Here is a 22,056-nt window from a genome sequence, read left to right as displayed (position 1 = left end):
GAATGCTGACTAATCCCACAGGTTTAAAATACAAGTTCCCATTTGTCCCTTAGACCCTTAGGATAGTTATACTGTGGTTATTCTAACACCCTACTGCCTTCCGAGAGTGAGATGCTACTTGTGCCCAGGGATCATTTCTAGCTGCTAAATTCAATATTCTGGGGGACACTTAGGACTCACATGACTACCCCCTATGTCAGAGGTAGAACAAATCTAGACTTCATTAGTCTCAAGAGGTCTGCTCTGGATATAGGGCAGGACCCAGAATCGATGATGGGGCATCTGCGGTGTGACTTATTCTGAGGAAGCACCAAGGAGTCCTGACCTCACCTGAAACTTGGGACTCCCCCTGGTGGGGTCTAGAGTTTACCTGCTTCTTGGGAGCATTTTCTGAACTGAAGCCTATCCAAGTCCAGGTCAGACTCCTCCTTTTCTCTGTACTCTTCCTCCTTGTGGCTGGTGGCTGTAATCTTCTTGTGTTCACCCCCATCCTGCTTAGTTCCTGGGCCAGCTGCTCAGTAACTGGGGGAAGGGAGTGGGGAGGGTGTGTGACCTGAATGCTGGGACAGTTGTGGTGGGAAAAAGCAGGAACGGAGTTAGCAAATACCTCCCTTCCCCATTTCCTATTAGAAGATAATGGTGAGATATTGTGCAACCCACAACTCTCATATGGCATATGTACGTATGACATGATGGGACATTCCTTAGTACCCAGCCTTAAAGAAAATATAAATAAACCAGTGTGTAAGTCAAAAGACACACCTGATGGACAAAATAGGTCCAGAGACATGGGTGCATGGAATAGACTAACAGATCTGAGGGGAGGGATGTGTGTGTGTGTGTGAAAATGGGGGCATCTGTAATACTGTCAATAAAAAAGACACACCTATTGTCATTAGCATTAGAAAAGCTATTTGTATCTTGTGTGCATATTAGCTACTGATTATGAGGGTGCTCCCAAGAGTATGATTCAAATTCCTTATCTCATCCACAGAAAAATGCTTATAAAGGACTTGGACCTTTATGCTCATGGCATTGTGTGAGGGGTCAGGAATAAACCGAGAAACACTTTGAACATGTGCGAGTTGCAACCAAATATTTTGCAACTTAAAAATACCAAATAGTAATGGGGACATAAATGTAGTGAGAATGGTAACTATTATGTGAAGAACTTATTTAGATTCTATTGAAAAGCAAGTTTTAAAACAATACATACATAAACTATTTAATTAAAAACTAACACATTTAGCCCTAGCCGGTTTGGCTCAGTGGATAAAGCATCGTCACATGGACTGAAGGGTCAATTTCGGTCAAGGGGACATACCTTGGTTGCAGCTCAATCCCTGGCCCTGGTCGGGGTGCGTGCGGGAGGCAACCAATCGATGTGTCTCTCTCACATAGATATTTCTCTCTCTGTCTCTCCCCCTCCCTTCTACTCTCTCAATGGAAGAATATCCTCAGGTGAGGATTAACAACAAATATATATATATATATATATATATATATATATATATATATATATATATATATATATTGTTTTAAAAAAATAAAGCAAAAATATTTAGTGTTTTATTGAATCTAAGAAACTATTGAATGTAAGACAATCCAATGTCAGAAATGTTAATATGTCAAAACATGTGCATAAAAATAATTATGGATTCTTATACATGCTTTTTATAATTGTTTTTAAATAGATGCTTTAAATGCATATACTTTAAAGTGTTAAGAGAGAAATATTTTACTTTAAAATGTTAACACAATACCTCTGGGAGAGAGGAATGGGGTGAGGTAGAAAAAGACCTTATATGTTTTTATTTTATATACTTTGATATTACTTGACTTTTTACAATGAACATGTATTCAAATAATGTGTGTGTATGTAAATGACACTGGTTCACATGGTTAATGCTATGTGTAAATTTGTTAGTCGAAAGAAGTTTTGTGTATGTAGCAAATAGCCTAACAGATCCTGACTTTATTAAGCATGACAAACACACAATTTAGGGGAGGCCAAAGAAATTTTCTGTTTGTGCTGCAACTGCATATTCCTACCTACTGTGAAATAAACCTAACCTTCCTGCTGGGGTCTGTTGATTCAGCTTTGCCATCTGGAGCAATCCAGCACTAACAGTTTGAATGGAATAATGTGGCTTTGGTCAGGGCTCTGCTGGTAGCCGTGTGGGGTATGTGGTGTTAGTGACATTCCTTCCATAAAATAGCAGTGCTCTATGCATGGAGCTGGGCGGAAGCGGTAGAGCACAGGAGGCAGCCAGGATTCAGGATAAAGGTGATTTCCTTGGGTTTCATGTTATCTCTCATGGCAGAAGAGGGGATCCAGACTCGGGTCAGGAGACAAAAGGTTTGTGGGCAAGGGAGGACACTGGGCAGACGAGACTGTACAGTCCAGGAAGTGGCTGCCTTATTATTCATGAGTCCCATTGCTTCTGAGAACATTCTGTACCATGGGCACAGCTGGCTTAGTACAAATTCCAAAGCCATTTTTATTATCGTTTAGAATCTCATTTTCACAGGAGGTAGATAAGTAAGCTGATAGTTAAACATTTGTAAACCGATACATTCCAACAAAATCCACCCCTTTGACCACAAGAGCAAAGAACATTACAGTGCTTTAGTGTCAGCTCAGAAGGCAGCATTCTCCAGTCTACTGGAAAAGAACACTCATTCACTCATTCATTCATTTCTTCACTCATTCAAGCAATGACTTATTGAGGGTCTTCTTTGTGCCTGTCATTGTGCTGGAAATACATGATGCTTTGAACAGAGAACTTCCTGCCCTCGTAGGGTTAATATTCAGGTGAAAGATAATAAACAAAAAAAAATGAAATAATTACACATTGTGACAATGCTATGAAGAGCATGAACAGGGTGAACAGATAGAGAGTCAGTGGGAATGAGAATGAGCGGGCAATCCTTCATATGGTTTATGGTGCAAATCAGGCCTTTCTGGGGTCTTAGTGCTGAGGAATGAAGGGCAGCAGTAGAAGCTGGGTGTCAGGAGGCCGGGGTCTCAGTGGGCTTTGCCCTTGCTGGCAGGTGGCCTATGTTTCTTCAGTTCTCCCACCCTTTCTGGTCATAATTTCCTCACCTGTGAAAGGAGCAAGGAGCTACTTGTCTATTAACCTAAATAATTATAAACCAGTTAACTGAAGACTAATAGCTTTATGTGAAAGTACTTTATAAACTATAGAGTGTTATAATGTTATTCCCTCTTTGATCTACATAATAACTCTTCTAAGTAGGTCAGGTAGGAATTAAAATTAGTCGGATACTGGCAAGTCTGGCTACATAATTTGCAGTTCTCAGCACAAAAGGAAAAAGCAGGTTCCCTTGTTAAAAAAATGATTAAGAACTTCAAGAGGGCATCAACAGAGTACTACCAGGTAAATGGTTAAACCTCAAAGTCAGGCCCTGTGTGCCCGGACAGATGTGTGCTCACAAAGGCTGGATAATACACTACCATCAGATTTGGTGGTGGGGAGGGGTGTCATTTTTTACCACATTTAGTTCCAGAGGACATATTTCTGCAAATTACTAAATTGTCAAATATTCATTTTTATCAATATAACTATACCATTGAGCTTATTCCAGGAAGTCTAGTCTATTTCTTCATTTAGTGTTTTCTGCCCTCTTCTTTCAATAGTTTAAAAACCAGGGAGATCATGTAGAGGGCCAATACCTTTTCTAAAACTCTGTAGCAGTTGAGTTGTTTTGATGCAAATTGTCTTGAAAAAAAAATTACTTTTGTGCAAGAAAGAGATCTTTGTTTGAACTTCGGGCACCTAAATGTGAGTCTGTTCTGCCATTTAATATTTATGTGACCTTGAGTCAATCACTTTGTCTCGCTGAACTGGAGTGGTTTCTGCAAAATTAAAGAAATATTCCTTTACAAATGTGTCCGGGTTGTGGGTTAGGATTCAGTGAAACTATACTTGAGGGTCTGCAATGTGTGGCCCACACAGAAAATGATTCTTTGGTGTTTTTCTGTCTGAAGGCTGGCAGGGATGACTTCAGCTGGTTTGCACTAATTTTAATGGGATGTGTCATTTCTCACTGGGGGCATGTGTGCCTTGCTGGTTATTAATATTTTGAACATCACTCTTGTATGGTAGGATGTGTACTATACTGATTTGCAAAGAAAAAAAATAGACAAATTTATCATTTCATTTAGTTATTAATAACATCTCAATGGGAAGACATGCAATTTTTATAATTGATACAAGATTCAATTAACATGGAATTAACCATTTAAAACTGAACAACTCGGTGACATTTAGTACATTCACAATGTACAACCACCACCTTCATTTAGTTCTAAAACATTTTCATACTCTTAAAGGGAAATCTTATACCCATTAAGCAATCATTGCCCCATTTTTCCTTTCCCTGCCTACCATTAATATGCTTTCTATCTCTATGGATTTATAGATTCTTAATATTGCATAGAAATGGAATCATGCAATATATGACATTTCTGTCTAGCTTCTTTCACTTAGCATGATGTTCTCCAGGTTCATCATGTTGTAGCATCTATTAGAACTATTTTTTTTAATGGCTGAATAATATTTCCCTCTATGTCTGTGCCACAATTGTTTATTTATTTATCTGTTGATGAACATGGGGCTTTTTCCATCCTTTGACTGCTGTGAATAGTGCTGCTATGAACACGTGTGGAAATGTATTTGTTTTGAGTTAAGATTGAAGATAGGGAGAAAGTAAAATGGAGTCACTTTAACGAAGCTCCTGAAATTATTAAAATTATGACAGTTGAGGTATAAGGAGACTCTATTCCTATTCTAACTATCCTGGAGTCCTGTGTCAGTGTCTGGATACACATCTGGACATATGCCAGACCACCAGATAACCTTCTGATTCCCCACCTGAAAGACTCATGTATCCAGACCACTTGACATCCATTATCCAAACCACTGGAAAAGACCAGACCTCCTGGCACACACCCTCAAGACCTCCTGCAGACCGTCAGAATCTGATTGACACTGTCCTAGACCAATCCAGGGCTAAGAATGTAGGACTGATTTATTCTCAAAAATGCACTTTTTACTACAAAAACTCTTAACTTTTTTTTCTTTGAAACACTTCTGGGTTTTTGTCTAGCTGTGCTTTTAATTTTCAAACTCTAAGACCCTTAAGTACATCTTCATCATTTATTTCTAGCCAACGTCTCTAAAATCTTGTTTAATTTGTTCAACAGTTTCAATACCTATTTTCAACTCTTTTGGGCATAGTAGTCACCACTTACCTGTGGTTTTACTTTCCATGATTTCGGTTATCCACTATCAACCATGGTCTGAAATATTAAATGGGAAATTCCAGAAGTCAAGCATTCATAAGTTACAAATTGCGTGCTGTTTCAAGTAGTGTGGAAATCTCAAGCTGTGCCACTGCATCTCACCTGGAATATGAATCCTCCCTTTGTCCAGCATATCCATGCTGTATATGCCCCACACTTCTTAGTCACTTAATAGCTATATCAGTTGTCAGATCAGCTGTGGTGGCATCGCAGTACTTGTGTTCAAGTAACCCTTATTTTACTTACTAATAGCCCCAAAGTGCAAGAGTAGTGATGCTGGCAATTTGGATATACCAAAGAGAAGCCACAAAGTCCTTCAAGTGAAAAAAAATATATATGGAAATGTGGTATATATAGGGCTTGGTACTACCTATGGTTTCAGGCATTCACTGGGGGTCTTAGAACATACCATATGGGTCTTGGATATGAGAGGACTAGTTAATCCCCCTATTAGTAAAAGTGCTGGGTCATATGGCAGTTCTATGTTTAACTTTTTGAGGAACAAGACTGCAGTTTTAAGCTAAATAATTAATTATATAGGCTATTTTATTATAAAATATAATAATAGCAAGTAAATAGTTCCTTTTTTTCTTGACCTTCTATCCTAGCTACTGGTTTTTAAACTGCTGCTACCTTAAGACTGACTGATCAAAATCAAAGATGTGAACTCAGAGCCCTGGCTTTTGATCAGGAGGCCTCCTGGCTGAGAGCTCAAATAGATAGGCACATGTTAGATCTCAATACCAGAACATATGATCCAAATTGAATTTTGTGTTTCCATCTTCTACCATCTATTATGTAAGCTTGTTGCTTTTAACAATCCTTGAGTCAGTCTAGTGAAGAGAACTATTAGCCAAAGTTAATTGCCATCTCTGAAATGTAAGTAAATGAAGGAAAGTGAGTCATGCACTTGGGCGATTTTATGATGGTTATGAGGGAAGGGTAAATCAAATGTACAAATCTAAACTACAGGGAACATTTCAGTGGCTGAATCATACATCTGAGTGAGTATATATTTTATAGAGTGTGCCTGCATATCCTTAACATAATTGTCCTACTCCTTTGGTCAGACTGTTCTCTTCCTGGAGACCCAGTGGTGACCTCTCCAAACATAGTAAAAGAAGCCCAGGACACGTCGAATGAAGGCCACTCATATGGGAAGAAAGACAACAGAAAGAGAAGAAAAGGAGCAGCAAAGTCCCATTTCTACCTCAGAGTTTCATCACGAGTTAGTTCACTCCCTGCAGTCAGCTATTTTCCCTACAACTTATCCATTTTCACAAATGTTAGCACATCAGTTTATGCAAAGTGGCATGTAGGGAGTCCTTGGGAATGAAGTGACCAAAGAGAAAAGATGGTGTTCCTCCAGCCCCATTACCACCAATGTGTTTTCCATGAATGTGTTCTTGCTGTCTAGTTGATTTTAGATGCCTTTATACCTTCTTGACTCATTTACTTAATGATTTGATTTCTAAGTCTGCCCCAGGCACCATTTTAAATGTTATATAGAATATAGACATGAATCATAATGAACTCTGTTCTCAATAAGCTTTCGGGAAAGAAGAAAAGGTTGGGAATATATGCCTATAACCTAAAATGGTTAAGGAGGTATAAAGTAGAGATTATTAGAGCATGAACTATGGGCCTACACCACATTGGTTTGAATCTTGATCCACATTAACAGAGTTATCTCCTTGTTCCTTAGGCCCTCATCTACAAAATACAAATAATATTAGAATTTATCACATAGGATTGTTATGAGGAAAGCACTGGAACAGTGTTGGCACTAGGTAAATGCTATGTAAGAGTTTTCTAAACAAAAAGGTAACACATATCCTTTAACACAGAAATAACTGAAGTGCTCTTGGATTCAGAAGCAGACATGTTCTGGGAGACTAGAAAGGCTCAAGACAGAGACAGCATTTGAACTAGGCCTTGAAGAATCAGTTGAACTCTCTCTATGATGCTCTTTGTTCATCTGAGTCAGTATTCCCAGCATTAGGTAGCAAGACTTTGCTCAGATTCCTCTGTGTATCTCTATCAGAGTTTAATATACAATCGGCTCTTTAAACATGCATTCTGATTACACTGGGGGAAAATATTTCTTACATAAGAATTTATTTGTCTTTTAAATAATCAAATCACTAATTTTTTGGATTTGAGTAAGTCACTTAACTACTCTGAGACTTGGTATATCCATTTGAAGTAGAAAAGGCTCAGTAATAAGCATTATAGATTTTTAAAGCCAACTCTAACCTATTGAGATTATAAACAATATTGTTACAAGTTATGCCTTGTACATCATTCACATTGTTTATACAAAGTTAACTACAAACCATGTAGGACTTGGGCCCGAGTTTTAGTGACTGATTTATCTCTTAAGTTTTATTTTTTGAGGTCTTGAAAGGAGCTTTCCAAAACCAAAATTCTGCCAAAAATTCTATTTGACCAACAAAGTTTACAGTGCCTATGACCATATTTAAAAATTCATCCTTATGCATGTAGTCACACTTCTGTCCACTTTCCCCCATTTCATGGTTAGGGAAAAACGACAAGCTTACTACTGCAGTAAAGTCAGGAATACAGAAATCTCTAAAGGGAATAGACATCTTTTAGAGATTTGGGACCTAATTTCAATTAGACCTACCACCTAATTTCACTCTACTTTGACTTATTCATACTTGTTATGGATCTGTAAACTGTACTGCTCAAAGAAAAAATAGAACTTCTGTTTTCTATGAGCTAAAATTGTTGGTGCATTTTTGAGCATCACGGTATCCTTTAGTCAGGATACAGGACACACATTGTAGATTACAGAATCCACTGGACTTAGTGTTAGAGAAAGGTTTGAAGTCAGAGAATGGGAAGGGCAGAAGCAGGTTCTAGGTTGAGTTTTTATTGTTTATTTTTTAATGCTCACCTGAGGATATTTTCCCATTGATTTTAGGGAGAGTGGAAGAAAGAGGGAAAGACAGAGAGAAATATCAATGTGAAAGAAACACATTGATTGGTTGCCTTCTGCATGCACCCTGACCGAAGTACCTTGACCGGAATCAAACCTGGGACCCTTCAGCCTGGAGGCCATGCTCTTTCCGCTGGGCCAAACTGGCTAGGGCTAGGTTGAGTTTTTAAGAACCACTACTAAATTGGCTACAAACATAGCTTCTTCCTTTAAGATAATAAGGAATCTAGGAAATTTAAAAAATGGAACCTATAACTGCTAGCTCTAGGAGCCTCCCACTATGCTATCATGTGCATCATCAAAATGGGTATTACCCTCTCCCCATTCCCTACCTCTCAACAACTACAAAGCTATGGACCAGATATTGGGACCTGTATTATTATTATTATTATTTCAAATTTCTTTATTGGTTAAGGTATTACAAAGGACCTGTATTATTTTGCCAGAAAAAAATTAACTTGGACAACATAAATTTATTGTCTCACAGGTGTGGAGGCTAGAAGTCTGAGAACAAGGTGTCAGGAGGGTTGATTCCTTGTGAAGGCTATGAGGGAAAATCTCTTTCATGCTTCTCAACTTCTGGTGGTTTGCCAGCAAACTTTGGCTTTCATTGGCTTGTAGATGCATTACTTTGATCTCTACTTTCATGTCCACCTGATGTTCTCCTTGTGTATGCATCTATCTCTGTGCCCAAATTTCCCCTTCTTATAAGGATACAGCATATCAAATTAAACCCACTCTAATAACTTCATCTTAACTTGATTATCTGCAAAGACCCTATTGCCAAATAAGATCATATTCACAGGTACTGGGGGGTTAGGATTTCAACATTCTGGGAGGACACAATTCAACCCATAACAGGACCTCTGCAATAATTGCTGCAAAAAAAAACACAACAAAACCGAATACCACTCTGATGATGCTATTAGAAATAGCAGAGGTGGCAGAATGGCCTGACATTATGAAGATTACCTCTGTCTTTCAAATCTTGCATGGGTAGGTCTGTTTTGTGGAAACTACCTGGAAAAAAAACTAGAGCTATAATTACATTTGGGAAATGATATAAGATCTTTAGCTTTTCAGCCTCTAGGACACTGTTGGGTATGTGTGGAATGGAGATGAATGGACCAGAATGCAGTTGGATAAGCCAATCTGTATTTAGAAAGTGAAGACCTGTAAGAGATATTCTGAAGACTAATGACATAATGAGTCATGCAGTAGGTAAGATCATTAGTTGGTAGTAAATTACTACTTTCAGTCCCAGGACAGAATTTATTAAATCTCCTTTTCAACTACTACAAGCAATTTATTTGTACACTAGGAATTGTAAGTATCTAAAAAGGCAAGTGATTTATTCTCTTTTTACCAACAAAGCTATACTAGGCCCAATGTTTTTGTAGCCTTTCAGAGCTTGGCTATATGCCTGGCCTGGTTAATAGTGTCTATGGACCTGGTCTTCTCTGTTAGACCAAATTAGCTGTCATTTCTTTTTAATACTGTCACAGACTGACCAACCTTCCTGAAACAGCCTTGCCTCCTGAGATTTTTTCATTTATATTCTACTGAGGCTCATGTGTTGTTCTAGGTAAGAGTGGGGTGTTTTTTTTGCTTTATTTTGCTTTGCTAGGAGTCTCCCATTCTTCAGCTGTCTGCCATTTAGTGGCAAATTGCTTGAAAAGATATCAGTGAAATTAATAAGTAAAGCACAGGAAATGGAAGCTGTGGGGAAACCTGGCATGTCTGTTTGTTTTAAAGACAATATATGATCAAGTTAAATGAACAAATATTTATTTAATACCTACTTAGACATGAGGTCTGACAGATTCTGCAAGGGATACACAGGAAGTACAATGGAACTCAAGCTCAAGGAGTTTAAAATATTCTACAGGATATTTTATATATCCATTACATAAATAATGCTACTTTCCCAGGACTCCTAATAATAGCAGCTACTTTTGGAATGTCTATAGATTGTCAACTTGATTAAATATTTAATTTCATTTAGCATAACAAAGAAGTATTACTATTCCAGGTGTAAGAATGAGGAGACTAAGCCACAGAGAGTTTGCCCGGCTGGTGTCACTCAGTTCCTGAGCAGCAACCCAGGAACGAAGTCACTGGTTTGATTTTGGTCAGTGCACATGCCTGGGCTGTGGGCTCAATCCCTAGTAGGGGTTGTGCAAGAGGCAGCCAATTGATGATGTTTCTCTCTTATGGATGTTTCTATCTCTCTATCCCTCTCCTTTTCTCTCTCTAAAAAAAATACGCCAATAAAAACATATATATATATATATATATATATATATATATATATATATATATATATATATGGCACAGAGAGTTTAAGTTCCTTGTCCTAGGACACATAGACCAAGTGGCACAATCAAAATGTTAACTTACATTGGTTTGACTTCAGCTTGTACTTTTTATGAAAGCTTGAGATGTACTTCCTGTTGGAAATCACATGTCTAATTACACACAGTGTTTTGCAGTCTGAGATGTCATGCTTGTTTTCTCCCAAATTTGACTCATCCAAATAATTAGGGATAGAAGCAAAGAACACTTAATTTTAGAAATTAGTTGATAGCCAGACAGAATTCTGCCAAGAACCATTTCTAGTGAAGTTTTGTTTTCTATTCCAGCTCTGGACTGGAAAGCACTATAGAACTCCACTGAGAATCAATAATGAAAGAAGATGTTAGCATGTGTGGGCGACCTGGGTTTAGTCTGAGAGATTTGTTTATATACTTGTACATTGTAGCGTACCATAGAGGTTCTTTTACGGTCAGAGGAATTAGCAGATTTTTTTCTTTGAAGAACCAGTATCCGTTTGCTGTTTATAAAGATAAAGTTATTTATGGCACTGCTAAATCTAAATGGCTGTTATGTAGGACCTCCTCCAGGATCACTGCCAATTGAATCCAATACAGGTTAACTCATACACATCTGTTCAAACAAGTCAGGGGCTTCCAACTGACTATGTTTGATTAGGCTGGTGGTAATAAAACAAGATTGGACATCCATAACCTTCATTATCTTTATGTCCTTTCACAGACAGACTATGAGAATTTGACCTTTGGGTCTAATTACCTGTCTGAAACATAACAGTAATAGGCACCTTGGTACTACCTACTTATCTCCTGTTTTGGTATATTAAGGATTTAAGAGTTAAGTTCCCTTAGTTATCTAACTGCATGGCTTGACATAGCACCAACTATGATTAAAGAAATGGGTAAAGTGACAGGCATTCTACCACCAGAAGGTATTTCTAGATTGAACTAATTTACCTCTTGATTTTCCATTATCAAACCCATCCTGAGATACTGTTTAATATTAAGCAGGTAGAATAAATTGCCTTCACTGTTCAGGCTCTGAAGAGCTTTACTTAATTAGGGTTTGGTCTGGAACAAGGGGTTAAATAGATGTATCAATGATTATTCCTTACACTTTGAAATAATTTTTAAGGTCTTAAAATGCCCCTAATCCTAATTTAAAAGAATGGAAAGAATTATTGTATGAAAGTAAATCAGAAGGGATTATGTTCTTCCTATAAATGGCAACACATGGTGTTTTAACAAAACTCTTCACTCATTCCCTGCTTCCTGAGTTAACTTTTGATCTTCTTGATGGAACAAATTGTGCAAGTAATATTTGTGTAAATTTTTTTTTCAATTTGTCCATGCTATGTCAGAGGAAGGCTAATCTTGGAAAATTTATGCTAAAGTAAAACACAGTGGGAAATAAGGAGAAAGAATAGGGGCCACAACTATATGTTCCTTTGCAACTTTCCCCGTGGGAGAATTTTGTGCTAAGATATCTATGGATAAGAAGAAACAATAATTGGTTTGTTGGTTCTAGTCCTCTGTGACTTTAATTCAAGAAACATTGAACATCTACTTTGTATAGGCATTGGTCCTGGTTCTCAGGGAACACCAAAATGATGAGCCACAGACACTGAACTCAATGCTCCTTCTGTCTAATAGAGGAGACTGAAGTGTAAGCACCAAATAGCAGATGGCTTTAAGAGTCCGCATAGAAGTAGGACACATGATATACATGGGGAAAATAAAGGAAGAAAAGATTCAATTTGATTTGGGTGGTCAGGGAGAGATTTTGAGAAGACTACTTTTGGTTGGAGCTCTAGGTAGATTCGGGAAGACAGCATTTGATGTTGAGCATTGACAAAAATTGGGACCCAGAAGGGCCTGTTTTGGAAGTGATGAGAAGACCGATAAGGCTAGAGAGTAGGATGTAGTGGGAGACAATGTTGGATGGTAAATTGGGGTCAGATTATGGGAGAAGATTGATGCTTTTTTCTGACTAGTAAGTCTTTTTTGGAACTAACCTGAGATGACAGTACAAACACTCTTCTTCGGTAGCACTTGCTCTTTAGAATAAGCAACACCTGGTTAACAGTCTTGTCAGAATGTTCCTTTTAACAAGGGCTATTAAGGCACCCAAGTACTGCACAGTCCGGTCCACTTAGCAATGAATCATAGCTATAAAATAGCAATTACAGAAATCACCTAGTACAACCCTGTTTTAGTTTCTCATTGCCACCTTAACAAATTAGCACAAATTTAGTGGCTTTAAACAACACAGATTTACTATCTTAAAGTTCTATAGGTCAGAAGTCCAGGATAAGTTTAACTGGGCTAGAATCAAGGTGGCCAGAAGACTGTTATCTGCTAGTGGATGCCTGTATTCATTGGCTTGTGGCCACTTCCTCTACGTTCAAATCGCATCAGTGCATCAGGGCTTCCATCATCACCTTGCCTTCTCCTCTGCCTGACTCCTTCTGGGTCCCTTTTATAAGGACAGTTGTGATTACCTCAGGCCCATGCAGATAATGTAAGATAATCTCCCCATCTCAAGTTTCTTAACCTCATCACATCTGCAAAGTCTTTTTTGTCATATAAAGTAACATAGCTTTCTAGGATTAGGATATAGACATATTGGGGGATGGGGGAAATTGTTTAGCCTGAAACAAACCTCCACATGGTACAGATAGAAACCATCAGGTCCAGTATGGACTAAGGCCAGGCAAGGAGCTAGGAATAGAGCTGGGCCTACAACTCATTGTCCCTGATGACTCCCAGTTTTCTCTTCACTGTACCATGATGCTCATATTTCATGATTTCCAGGAGGAATTGGTGGTGCTCTCTGAAGGTAGAGCTCTCAGCCAGATGAGAATGGCACTGACCTGGAGTATCCAGAGTGGCCATTTAGGATTAGTGTCACTGGGCAAGGAATAATTTGAGAGAAAATAATTGATCTTTTTTTTTGGACCAAGAAATTCTGGGGAAATGTTCTTTCATTGAGTAAAGAAGAGATTGGGGAAAGGATAAGAAAAATGTGCAAGAAAGGAGAAGAAAAGAGAGAGTAGAATGTAGAGAAGGAGCTTTGGCAGTTGAGTAGAGTCAAAGGGAAAGAACATAATCATGTATATCCTATAATAATGCAACCCTTGTATGTATATAGTTTCTGAAACTAAGTATATCCTGTAATACTTTCTCTTCATTAATGCCTAGAGCTTATCTTCTAAAATAACTGCATTATCTTGTTTTATGTATTTGTTGCTCACAATTTATGTCCTTTACCAATGCATTCTCCTTAATATCAGATTCCCTAGAGAAGAGCAGTAATTTCCATCTCTTTGTATACCACAGAGCACAAATAGGTGCTTTATAACAGTTTTAATCATTTTAATGATGACATACAGAGTATATCACCCTACTATCATTAGCATTTTTCTTTGGAAAAGATCTGGAAAAATTCCAACTTAATTTTGTACTTTAACTGAAAGAAGAGCATGAGGCTAATATAAAGGGCATATTGTTCTTGAAACTAATAAAGAAAGTGAAGATTACCAAGAAATAGCAAAGGCATATCAACCTAAAGTTGGAAAAGCAATGTAAGAGATGAAATGGAATGCTTGAGAGGAAAGAAAAAATTTAAAAATTACTTCTAACTATAAATGGAATAGGGAAAAGAGAATATAAAAATTTCCCCATTTTCACATGAGAATTTATGATACTAAAATAGAAGCTTAAAAAAGTTCATCTTTGTCCCTCAAAAATGACCTATAAGAATATTTGGACTACATATTATTTACAAGAGAGGGAAATCAAGTTGAAAGAATATTATCAACATATTTAATAGAAAATATTGAGTATATTTAAGTTAGTATTTATATGACAATTTTCTAGTCAGACAAATTTTATCTACTGTTGCAATTTGTCCAATATCTGTTAAAATATTTTAATACACAATGAATACTTAGTTAATATGTGATAAGGATTATTAATATTAATTAAGGCTGTTGAAAATATTTTGTTGTAGCCATATGAACAAACTTAGATATTTAACTTAAAATATTTATTTATGCTCATTAATAGAATATATCAAAATTAAAGTGAATCTAGTGTAACAGAATTTTTATTTTTAGCACTTTATTTCAGGAAAATGTCTGAAAAACCTATTCAAATGCTATCCATTCCTGTTCATAGAAATCTAACCTATTCTTTAAGATGCAATGTAGTGAACACCTTCTCACAAGACCTTCTTTGATCTTCTTAGTCACTTGTGACTCTTCCGGATATCCACAATATTTTAGGTAAATCACAATGTCCTCATAATTACATTTTAATTAATATTCTTTTTGCTAAGTCTATATCATCTACTAAATAATAATTCTTCAAAGATTAAGTATGTCTATTCATCTTTGCATCTTGTATGTCTAGCGTACAATATAGATATAGACAAATAGATACAGATAGATATAAATAAGTATGAACAAATCAATATAATAATTATTTATAATAGTAACTCAGAATTACCTTCATGAGGTCCTACATGATTAAGTTCCTCTGGGTACAAGTGTGGGATCTAAATATCTATTATTCTGAAAACACTTTTCAGGTTATTCACATATAGCCAGCTAGGCACCTGGTACCAGCAGCATTTGTGAATCATTCAACTTAGATCAACTAGAGGTGACATGGTTTGATAATTCAGGTAAAGTTAATCTTCTGAGGGAAATCTGGGTCAGCTCTGCCTAGCAAGCTCAGCCCCATCCATACCCAAATGAAGAAGTAAATTAAGACTGGTCAGTGTGCTCTGGAGTTCTATTTCCTGTTCTTTATGAGCCATCAGAGTAAGTATGAGTCATTCTTTCTCCTTTCCATCAAGACATGTATCAATAACTCCATCTATATGTCTACTTATTAATTTTACAGTAAATATGAAGACTACCTTTAGAATTCTAAGTACCAAAACTTTACCTCATTTTTCATGTTGCCAATAGTTACCTAGAGAGAGTTTTCATTAAAGACAATAACTTGAATCCTTCTCAGGAACCTAACATGCTAGTAAAGAAAAAATTACAAAGCCTCAAAGACAAAGAAAACAGAAGAAAAATCAGGAGATAAAAACCTTTATCTTTATATTTCAACCTTTATATTTCAACCTTTTTGTGAAATAGAAAGAGGACGGAGAAGTGGTAACTAACTCAAAAGAGAGGAGGAAGTTATAGCCTATAGGGCCTCCAAAGTAAAGTACTAATGAAAAATGAGCTTATTCTCATCACAAAATCAGTAAGACTCACTAGAATTAAAGAGACCAGGTTCTGCAGAGGGTGGTAATTTAAAACAAAGGGATTGATTGTGAGTCATGCTATGAAGTGACTAGATCTCTTTCTGTACCAAAGATGACCTGTGATTAACCTACATTCGAAGCAAGGGCAGGAGATGAAGTTTATTCTCAAGCATTGAATGGGGGAAATTTAAAATATGGAGGCATCAAGAAGATGGGTGAGACATGAGCTGATCATGGGGGAATGGAAAGAGTCTGCATGAATGTCAGGAACTCCCTTTTCTGCTCTATTTCTATCCATGAGATATTTACTTCTTAGGCAGAAGGCAGAGAATTCCTTTTTGAAGAAAGTGAATGGATGATACCTGGGAAGAAATTTTCATCTGGATATGGGGGGGGGGGAGGCGGCGAGGAGTGTCTCACTTAAAGAATCTGATTCTTCTGATTCTGTTGATTGCAATGAGTCTCATCAGTTGGTAAAGTCTGTGCTTGCACACAAAGCTTTTTAGTGCCTTGTTGTTAACTGTTTGTTGGTGGCCAAGGATCACCAGATATTCCAGGAGAGTTTGCAACACAAAAGAGAAATCAAATATACAATTAGAAAAGAAGAAACCTTAGAAATTCAGATCATTTAGGGAATGGCTTCATTTTTCCCCCTTCTTTCACTTAATGCTAGCCCTACCCCAGTTCTAATAAATGGATTTTTGAACTCTTTTTTTAATGACTGAATTATCCTCTTGTACCTCTTCTGGGGGTCCCTGTCTTGTTTGCCTATGCCCAAGACTGTGCTTTGCCAGCCCACCCAGCGCTCACTCCTTCCTGTTCTTATTCCCAGCACACACAGGTAATTTCTCCCAGTGTATTCAACTCCTGCCCCAGAAACTCAGCCCTGCAACATTGTCCTTGTTACTTGCCCACAGTCTTCTCTGACCTGCCCATCTGCTTGTGAACTTAGACTTCTCGTTGCTTTGCTCTACCCACCTGCTGTAATATTCAAATTTTGCTGGTCTTGTTGATGTCTACTAGCTACCTATATCATACCCTCTTGCCAATCTTCAACCTTTAGATACCAACTGATCTTCTCCTATTGCCTACAATTGCATCTGCTCCTTAAAAACTTAACCCACTTAGATGGATACTTGTTCTTTTTAATTCCTGGACCCTCTATGGCTGAGTCATTCTAACAAATCATTAACTGGGTATTAAGTACCAAATGGCTCAGGCACTTAAAAGTCATCTACTACCTTCATCTCAGGAAATAAGTTGGTCCAAAGTTGCCCATTAAAAGAACATAGCATTTTGGTTAAAGGATGAAAGAACCTCTATGATTCAGAATTCCCTTACTGGAAGTTGAATCCTGATTGCCTGGGACACATGTGACATAGATTAGCAGTGATAGAGAACTGCTCTTACTATCTGTCTCCACTAGTAAAACATGCTCCACTACCCCAGCTGGATGCTGACTGTAATCTCTGGGAGGTCTCTCTTCCCAGAATTCCACAAGTGAATTGCTGCAGCTCTGAATATCCTCTAAACAAAAAAGTTCTTTGGAGATGACTTTTTAAACTTGAAAAATTTCAGAATGATTAAAAGAAAGACTGATGCATGAAACACTTCCAAGAGATATCTTCAAGTAATAGACTTTAATTTTTCTCTTTAGGTTCTGGAAGAAATAAAGGAGATAAAAAACATTAATTAAAAATTCTTAACTTATCTTTCAGAAGTAAGCATTCTACTCAGTGAGCCAGTAAGTGCCCATAATAAGAGAAATAATATTAAGGTGTAAATTGACATAAGGAATGATTCTAAATCCACCTACAGTTTTTCATTGTTCTTTCTTCAAAAGTCTTATTTAAGTGTAACTTATTTTCTCATAAAATAAAGTTCATATTTTAACTCCAGAACATTGCCTACTTAGATAAATATTGTAAATCCTTAAAAACTGGTCAAGTATTGTCTTTAGCAAAACACATTGTCATGATGCAAAACACATGATCATAAATCAGAACTCTGATTTAAAAATTGTAATTTTAATCCACCAGTTGATTGTTTTAGTTATGGTTGTATTTCCCTAATGCAAGCTGGTGCCCTTCATAGTATGGAAGTGATTTTCAGAGGGACATAATAACAAGGATTAATATTAAATAAATAACATGGAGAAAAGGTCATGTCCTTTTTAAACTCTTTTCAGTCCTCTTCTCAGTGGTAGCATTCTTTACAACTCTTTAACTTAGTGCCCCTTCTTGAATGAAGAAAGCAGGCCTAAGACAATGAGGCGTTCCTACATTCCAGCTAGAATTACAATCACATTGTTATGTTTTATTGTTTCTTTAAAGATAATTGCCTCTTATTTATGACAAATTATGTTGGCATTTAATTTGATTGTTTTATTCCAAGAATTATTAAGTTTACTGCAGTGTAGGTGAAACACAGATATAGTACCCATTGGGCATCTGGTATGTGAACAATAAAAACTTAGGAAACAATGGTTTCTGGGAAGTGCTATGTTTGAGTGTTTCTCAAGCTAGATTTATTCACTGGATCAACCAAGTCAATTGGTCGTTTGATGTAAATAAATGTAATTGCTGGTAATTACAAATTTGCCATGTATTAATAAAATGCAACTGGTCTGAGACATTTAGCTCCAATGAAGGTTTTAAAGAAGATAAAGTCTTTAAATTCCCCTGAGGTAAATAAACATCCACTGGTAGCTCCTTGTATCTTTAAACTTGATGGAAGTCTCTGAAAATTGGTCTGTTGATATCAACAAGCTCACAAGGAATTTTGTGACAAGACTTAAAAAAAAATCACAAAAACCAAGAATATTTGTATGTTTTGAAAACTCACTAAGTGAAAATATTAAAATCAAAATGTTTATAGAACTTCTGGAGCTTATCGCAGAATACATACAAGATCCCCCCTGTACCTCAGATGCTTGAGAAACATTTGGTTTCTCAAACATATTTGCTTAACTATTTTCTTTCTAATCCCCTACTCTTTAAAACTAAAAAACCCTGAATAATATTGTCCATAAAGCTTCAATGAAAGAAAAACAACTGTTCTCCCCTGATTGTATCTATACACATTACTAACAAACCATATTGTAACTGGAACCTCTATAGTGGTGCCTGGACCACTGGCTCAGTGGAACAGAGCTACAGAAAAAAACAAGGCCTACGGAAGGAGCTCATAGGCTAGTGGGACAGAGAGAAGAAAGCAAGGCAACCACAAGATAAGACAGGATCTGACTGAAGACCTTAATTGCACAAGCCAAAGTTATGGGGATTTAAATGAGGAAAACTTCTCAACAGTATGGGAATAGCAACAAATTCCTGGAAGAGATGGCATTTGAGATGGGCATTGAAGAGTAAGGAGAATTTAGACAGGATTGGTATTCTACATAGATCACCCTCAAACTTATATTGAGAATATGCTCTTTACCAAGAGCTAAGTGCACAAAGATTAATATAATATGATAATACCAATAATAAATAATTGCCCACAATAAATTTGCTTGGTGTGTTATAGAAAAACATCTTGGTGGAATACATGGGTACAAACAAATTGTTACCAAGTAATGTATTACTAGCATAATAGAACTCTTTAGAAACAATTATAGAGGAAGAAATTAGTTCTATCTGGGGAATTGAGAAAACATTTATGAGGGAAATTAGCTTTGACCTGGGCTTTGAATGATGACTGGAATTTTTTTTTATTATTATTATTAGTTAAGGTATTACAAATGTGTCCTCATCCCCCCCATTAACCCCCAACCTCCCCCCCACACACAAACTCATGCTCCCATCCCCCCGTTGTCCATGTCCATTGGTTTGGCTTATATACATGTATACAAGTCCTTCGGTTGATCTCTTCCTCTTACCCCCGCCCTCCCCTACTTTCCTTCTGGGGATTGATAGCCTGATCGCTGTTTCTCAGTCTTTGGGTCTGTCCCTTTTCATCAGTCTATGTTGTTCTCTATAATCCACAAATGAGTGAGATCATGTGGTATTTATCTTTCTCTGACTGGCTTATTTCACTTAGCATAATGCTCTCCAGTTCCATCCATGCTGTTGCAAAAGGCAAGAGTTCCTTTTTTTTTTTTTTACCGCAGCATAGTATTCCATTGTGTATATGTACCACAGTTTTCTAATCCACTCATCTGCTGATGGGCACTTAGGCTGTTTCCAAACATATGAACATAGGGGTGCATATATCCTTTCTGATTGGCGTTTCTGGTTTCTTGGGATATATTCCTAGTAGTGGGATCACTGGGTCAAATGGGAGTTCCATTTTTAGTCTTCTGAGGTAGCTCCATACTGTTCTCCACAGTGGCTGCACCAGTCTGCATTCCCACCAGCAGTGCAGAAGGGTTCCTTTTTCTCCACATCCTCTCCAACACTTGTTGTTTGTTGATTTGTTGATGATAGCCATTCTGACAGGTGTGAGATGATAACGCATTGTCGTTTTGATTTGCATCTCTCGTATAATGAGTGACTTTGAGCAGGTTTTCATATGTCTTTCGGCCTTCTGTATGTCCTCTTTCGAAAAGTGTCTATCTAGGGATAACTGGAATTTTACTAGCTGGAAAAAGATGAGAAAAATATTTCAGGTAGTGAGCAAAACATATAACAAGGCATGAAGACATAAAAGAGCAAAATGTGCTTGTAAAGGGTGAGAACCTTCTATGTGGTTTCAGTGTGGGAGGAATGGGGATTAATAGAAAAACTGTCTGGGAATATACGTAGTGACTAATTTGTGAAAGGCAATATATTCCATGCTATGAAACTTAAACTTTATCCTATAAAAAATTTGTTTTTAGGAGTATCACTTTGGTGACATGATGGAAGGGATACATGAGATATAGTGCCAGAGAGGTAAGGAAAATGCACCCTAAACAGAAAAAGTCTTGCATAGGAATATTGCCTAGCAGTAGGAAAATTTGGAGTGAATTGTAGAGAGTCTTGAGGCTAGATGAGAAGCTGACATTGAGTTCTGTGACAATAGAAAACCACCAATGTTGTATTTTACCAATCTGAAAAGGATCTATGAAACAGATTGTCATGGAGATACCCTAAGGCCTGGGGCACAGTTTGGAGTCTACAGTGACAGCTCAGGCAGGAGATGCATACACACCTCTGGTAGTCACTCCTCCATGAGTTCTGTCCCTGCCCTTCCTTCCTAACTAGATCCTGATTTGTTCCATTGTCCACCCTCCTCTCTCTAGCCACAGCCTCCAGCAGAGGAAGCCCCATCTCCTCTGGAAACCACTAAAGGGGATAACTCTGCTTTTGAATTATGCCATTTCTAGCCAATGGGATGTGAAGGAAGTCCTCCAGGGGCCTTCTGGGAAATGCCTTTTGTTTTTGAAAAAGGGAAACACAGGAAGAGATGATCTCTTCTTCTCCACGTGACACTTGGAACTACCATGCCACCATTTTGCTGTGATAAGAGGAGCTCATCTGTGAACAAAGCAAATACCTATGTTTCCTGATTTTTTGAAGATGTTATTGAGCCACTGATTTAAACAAACCTGAAACTGCCTTCTCTTCAGATATCTTAAAAGATGAGCTGGTTTGGGAAAGAAGTTAATAAACCAAATTTTATACATTCATATTGAGTGTGAAGTGAAGATGTCTACAAATACAGTTTAGGGTTGGCATGCTGAGAAAGGAAACCAAAGCCAAACACATGTTTTTTGTTTGTTTGTTTGTTTTCTTGCTGTAAGCTTGATGGAATTCTTGTTACAGATGCTTGCTCCTTACTGCATTTTCTACTATTAAATATTTATGTCTTCATAACTATAATTAATACAATTTAGATCAATAACAATAATGAATAATACAGTGTAACAAACAGATAATTTTTTATTTGGCAAATTTTATTAGTACTTTCACAGCCTTAATGTTGTTGAAAGTATTCTGCTCTTACATTGATTCATAAAATATGTCCATGTGCAGCAGGACAGAGAAGAAACACAGACCTGGGCTCAGATATCTGCTCCTCTAGTAGTTTACCATTTGGCCTTGGCAAAGTACCTTATTCACCATGAACTTCAACTTGACTAAATTGTGAGTTTCATAAAACTTATTCAAAGGAGTACACCTGGTGAGCTCATTTGGGCCCTATTTGTGCCTTAGAACCAAGTTTTCTCACCTATACACTCGTTTCCAGT

This window comes from Myotis daubentonii, chromosome 6 (genome assembly GCF_963259705.1).
Source record: "Myotis daubentonii chromosome 6, mMyoDau2.1, whole genome shotgun sequence".
NCBI classification, from domain to species: Eukaryota; Metazoa; Chordata; class Mammalia; order Chiroptera; family Vespertilionidae; genus Myotis; species Myotis daubentonii.
This window is presented reverse-complemented; position numbering follows the sequence as displayed.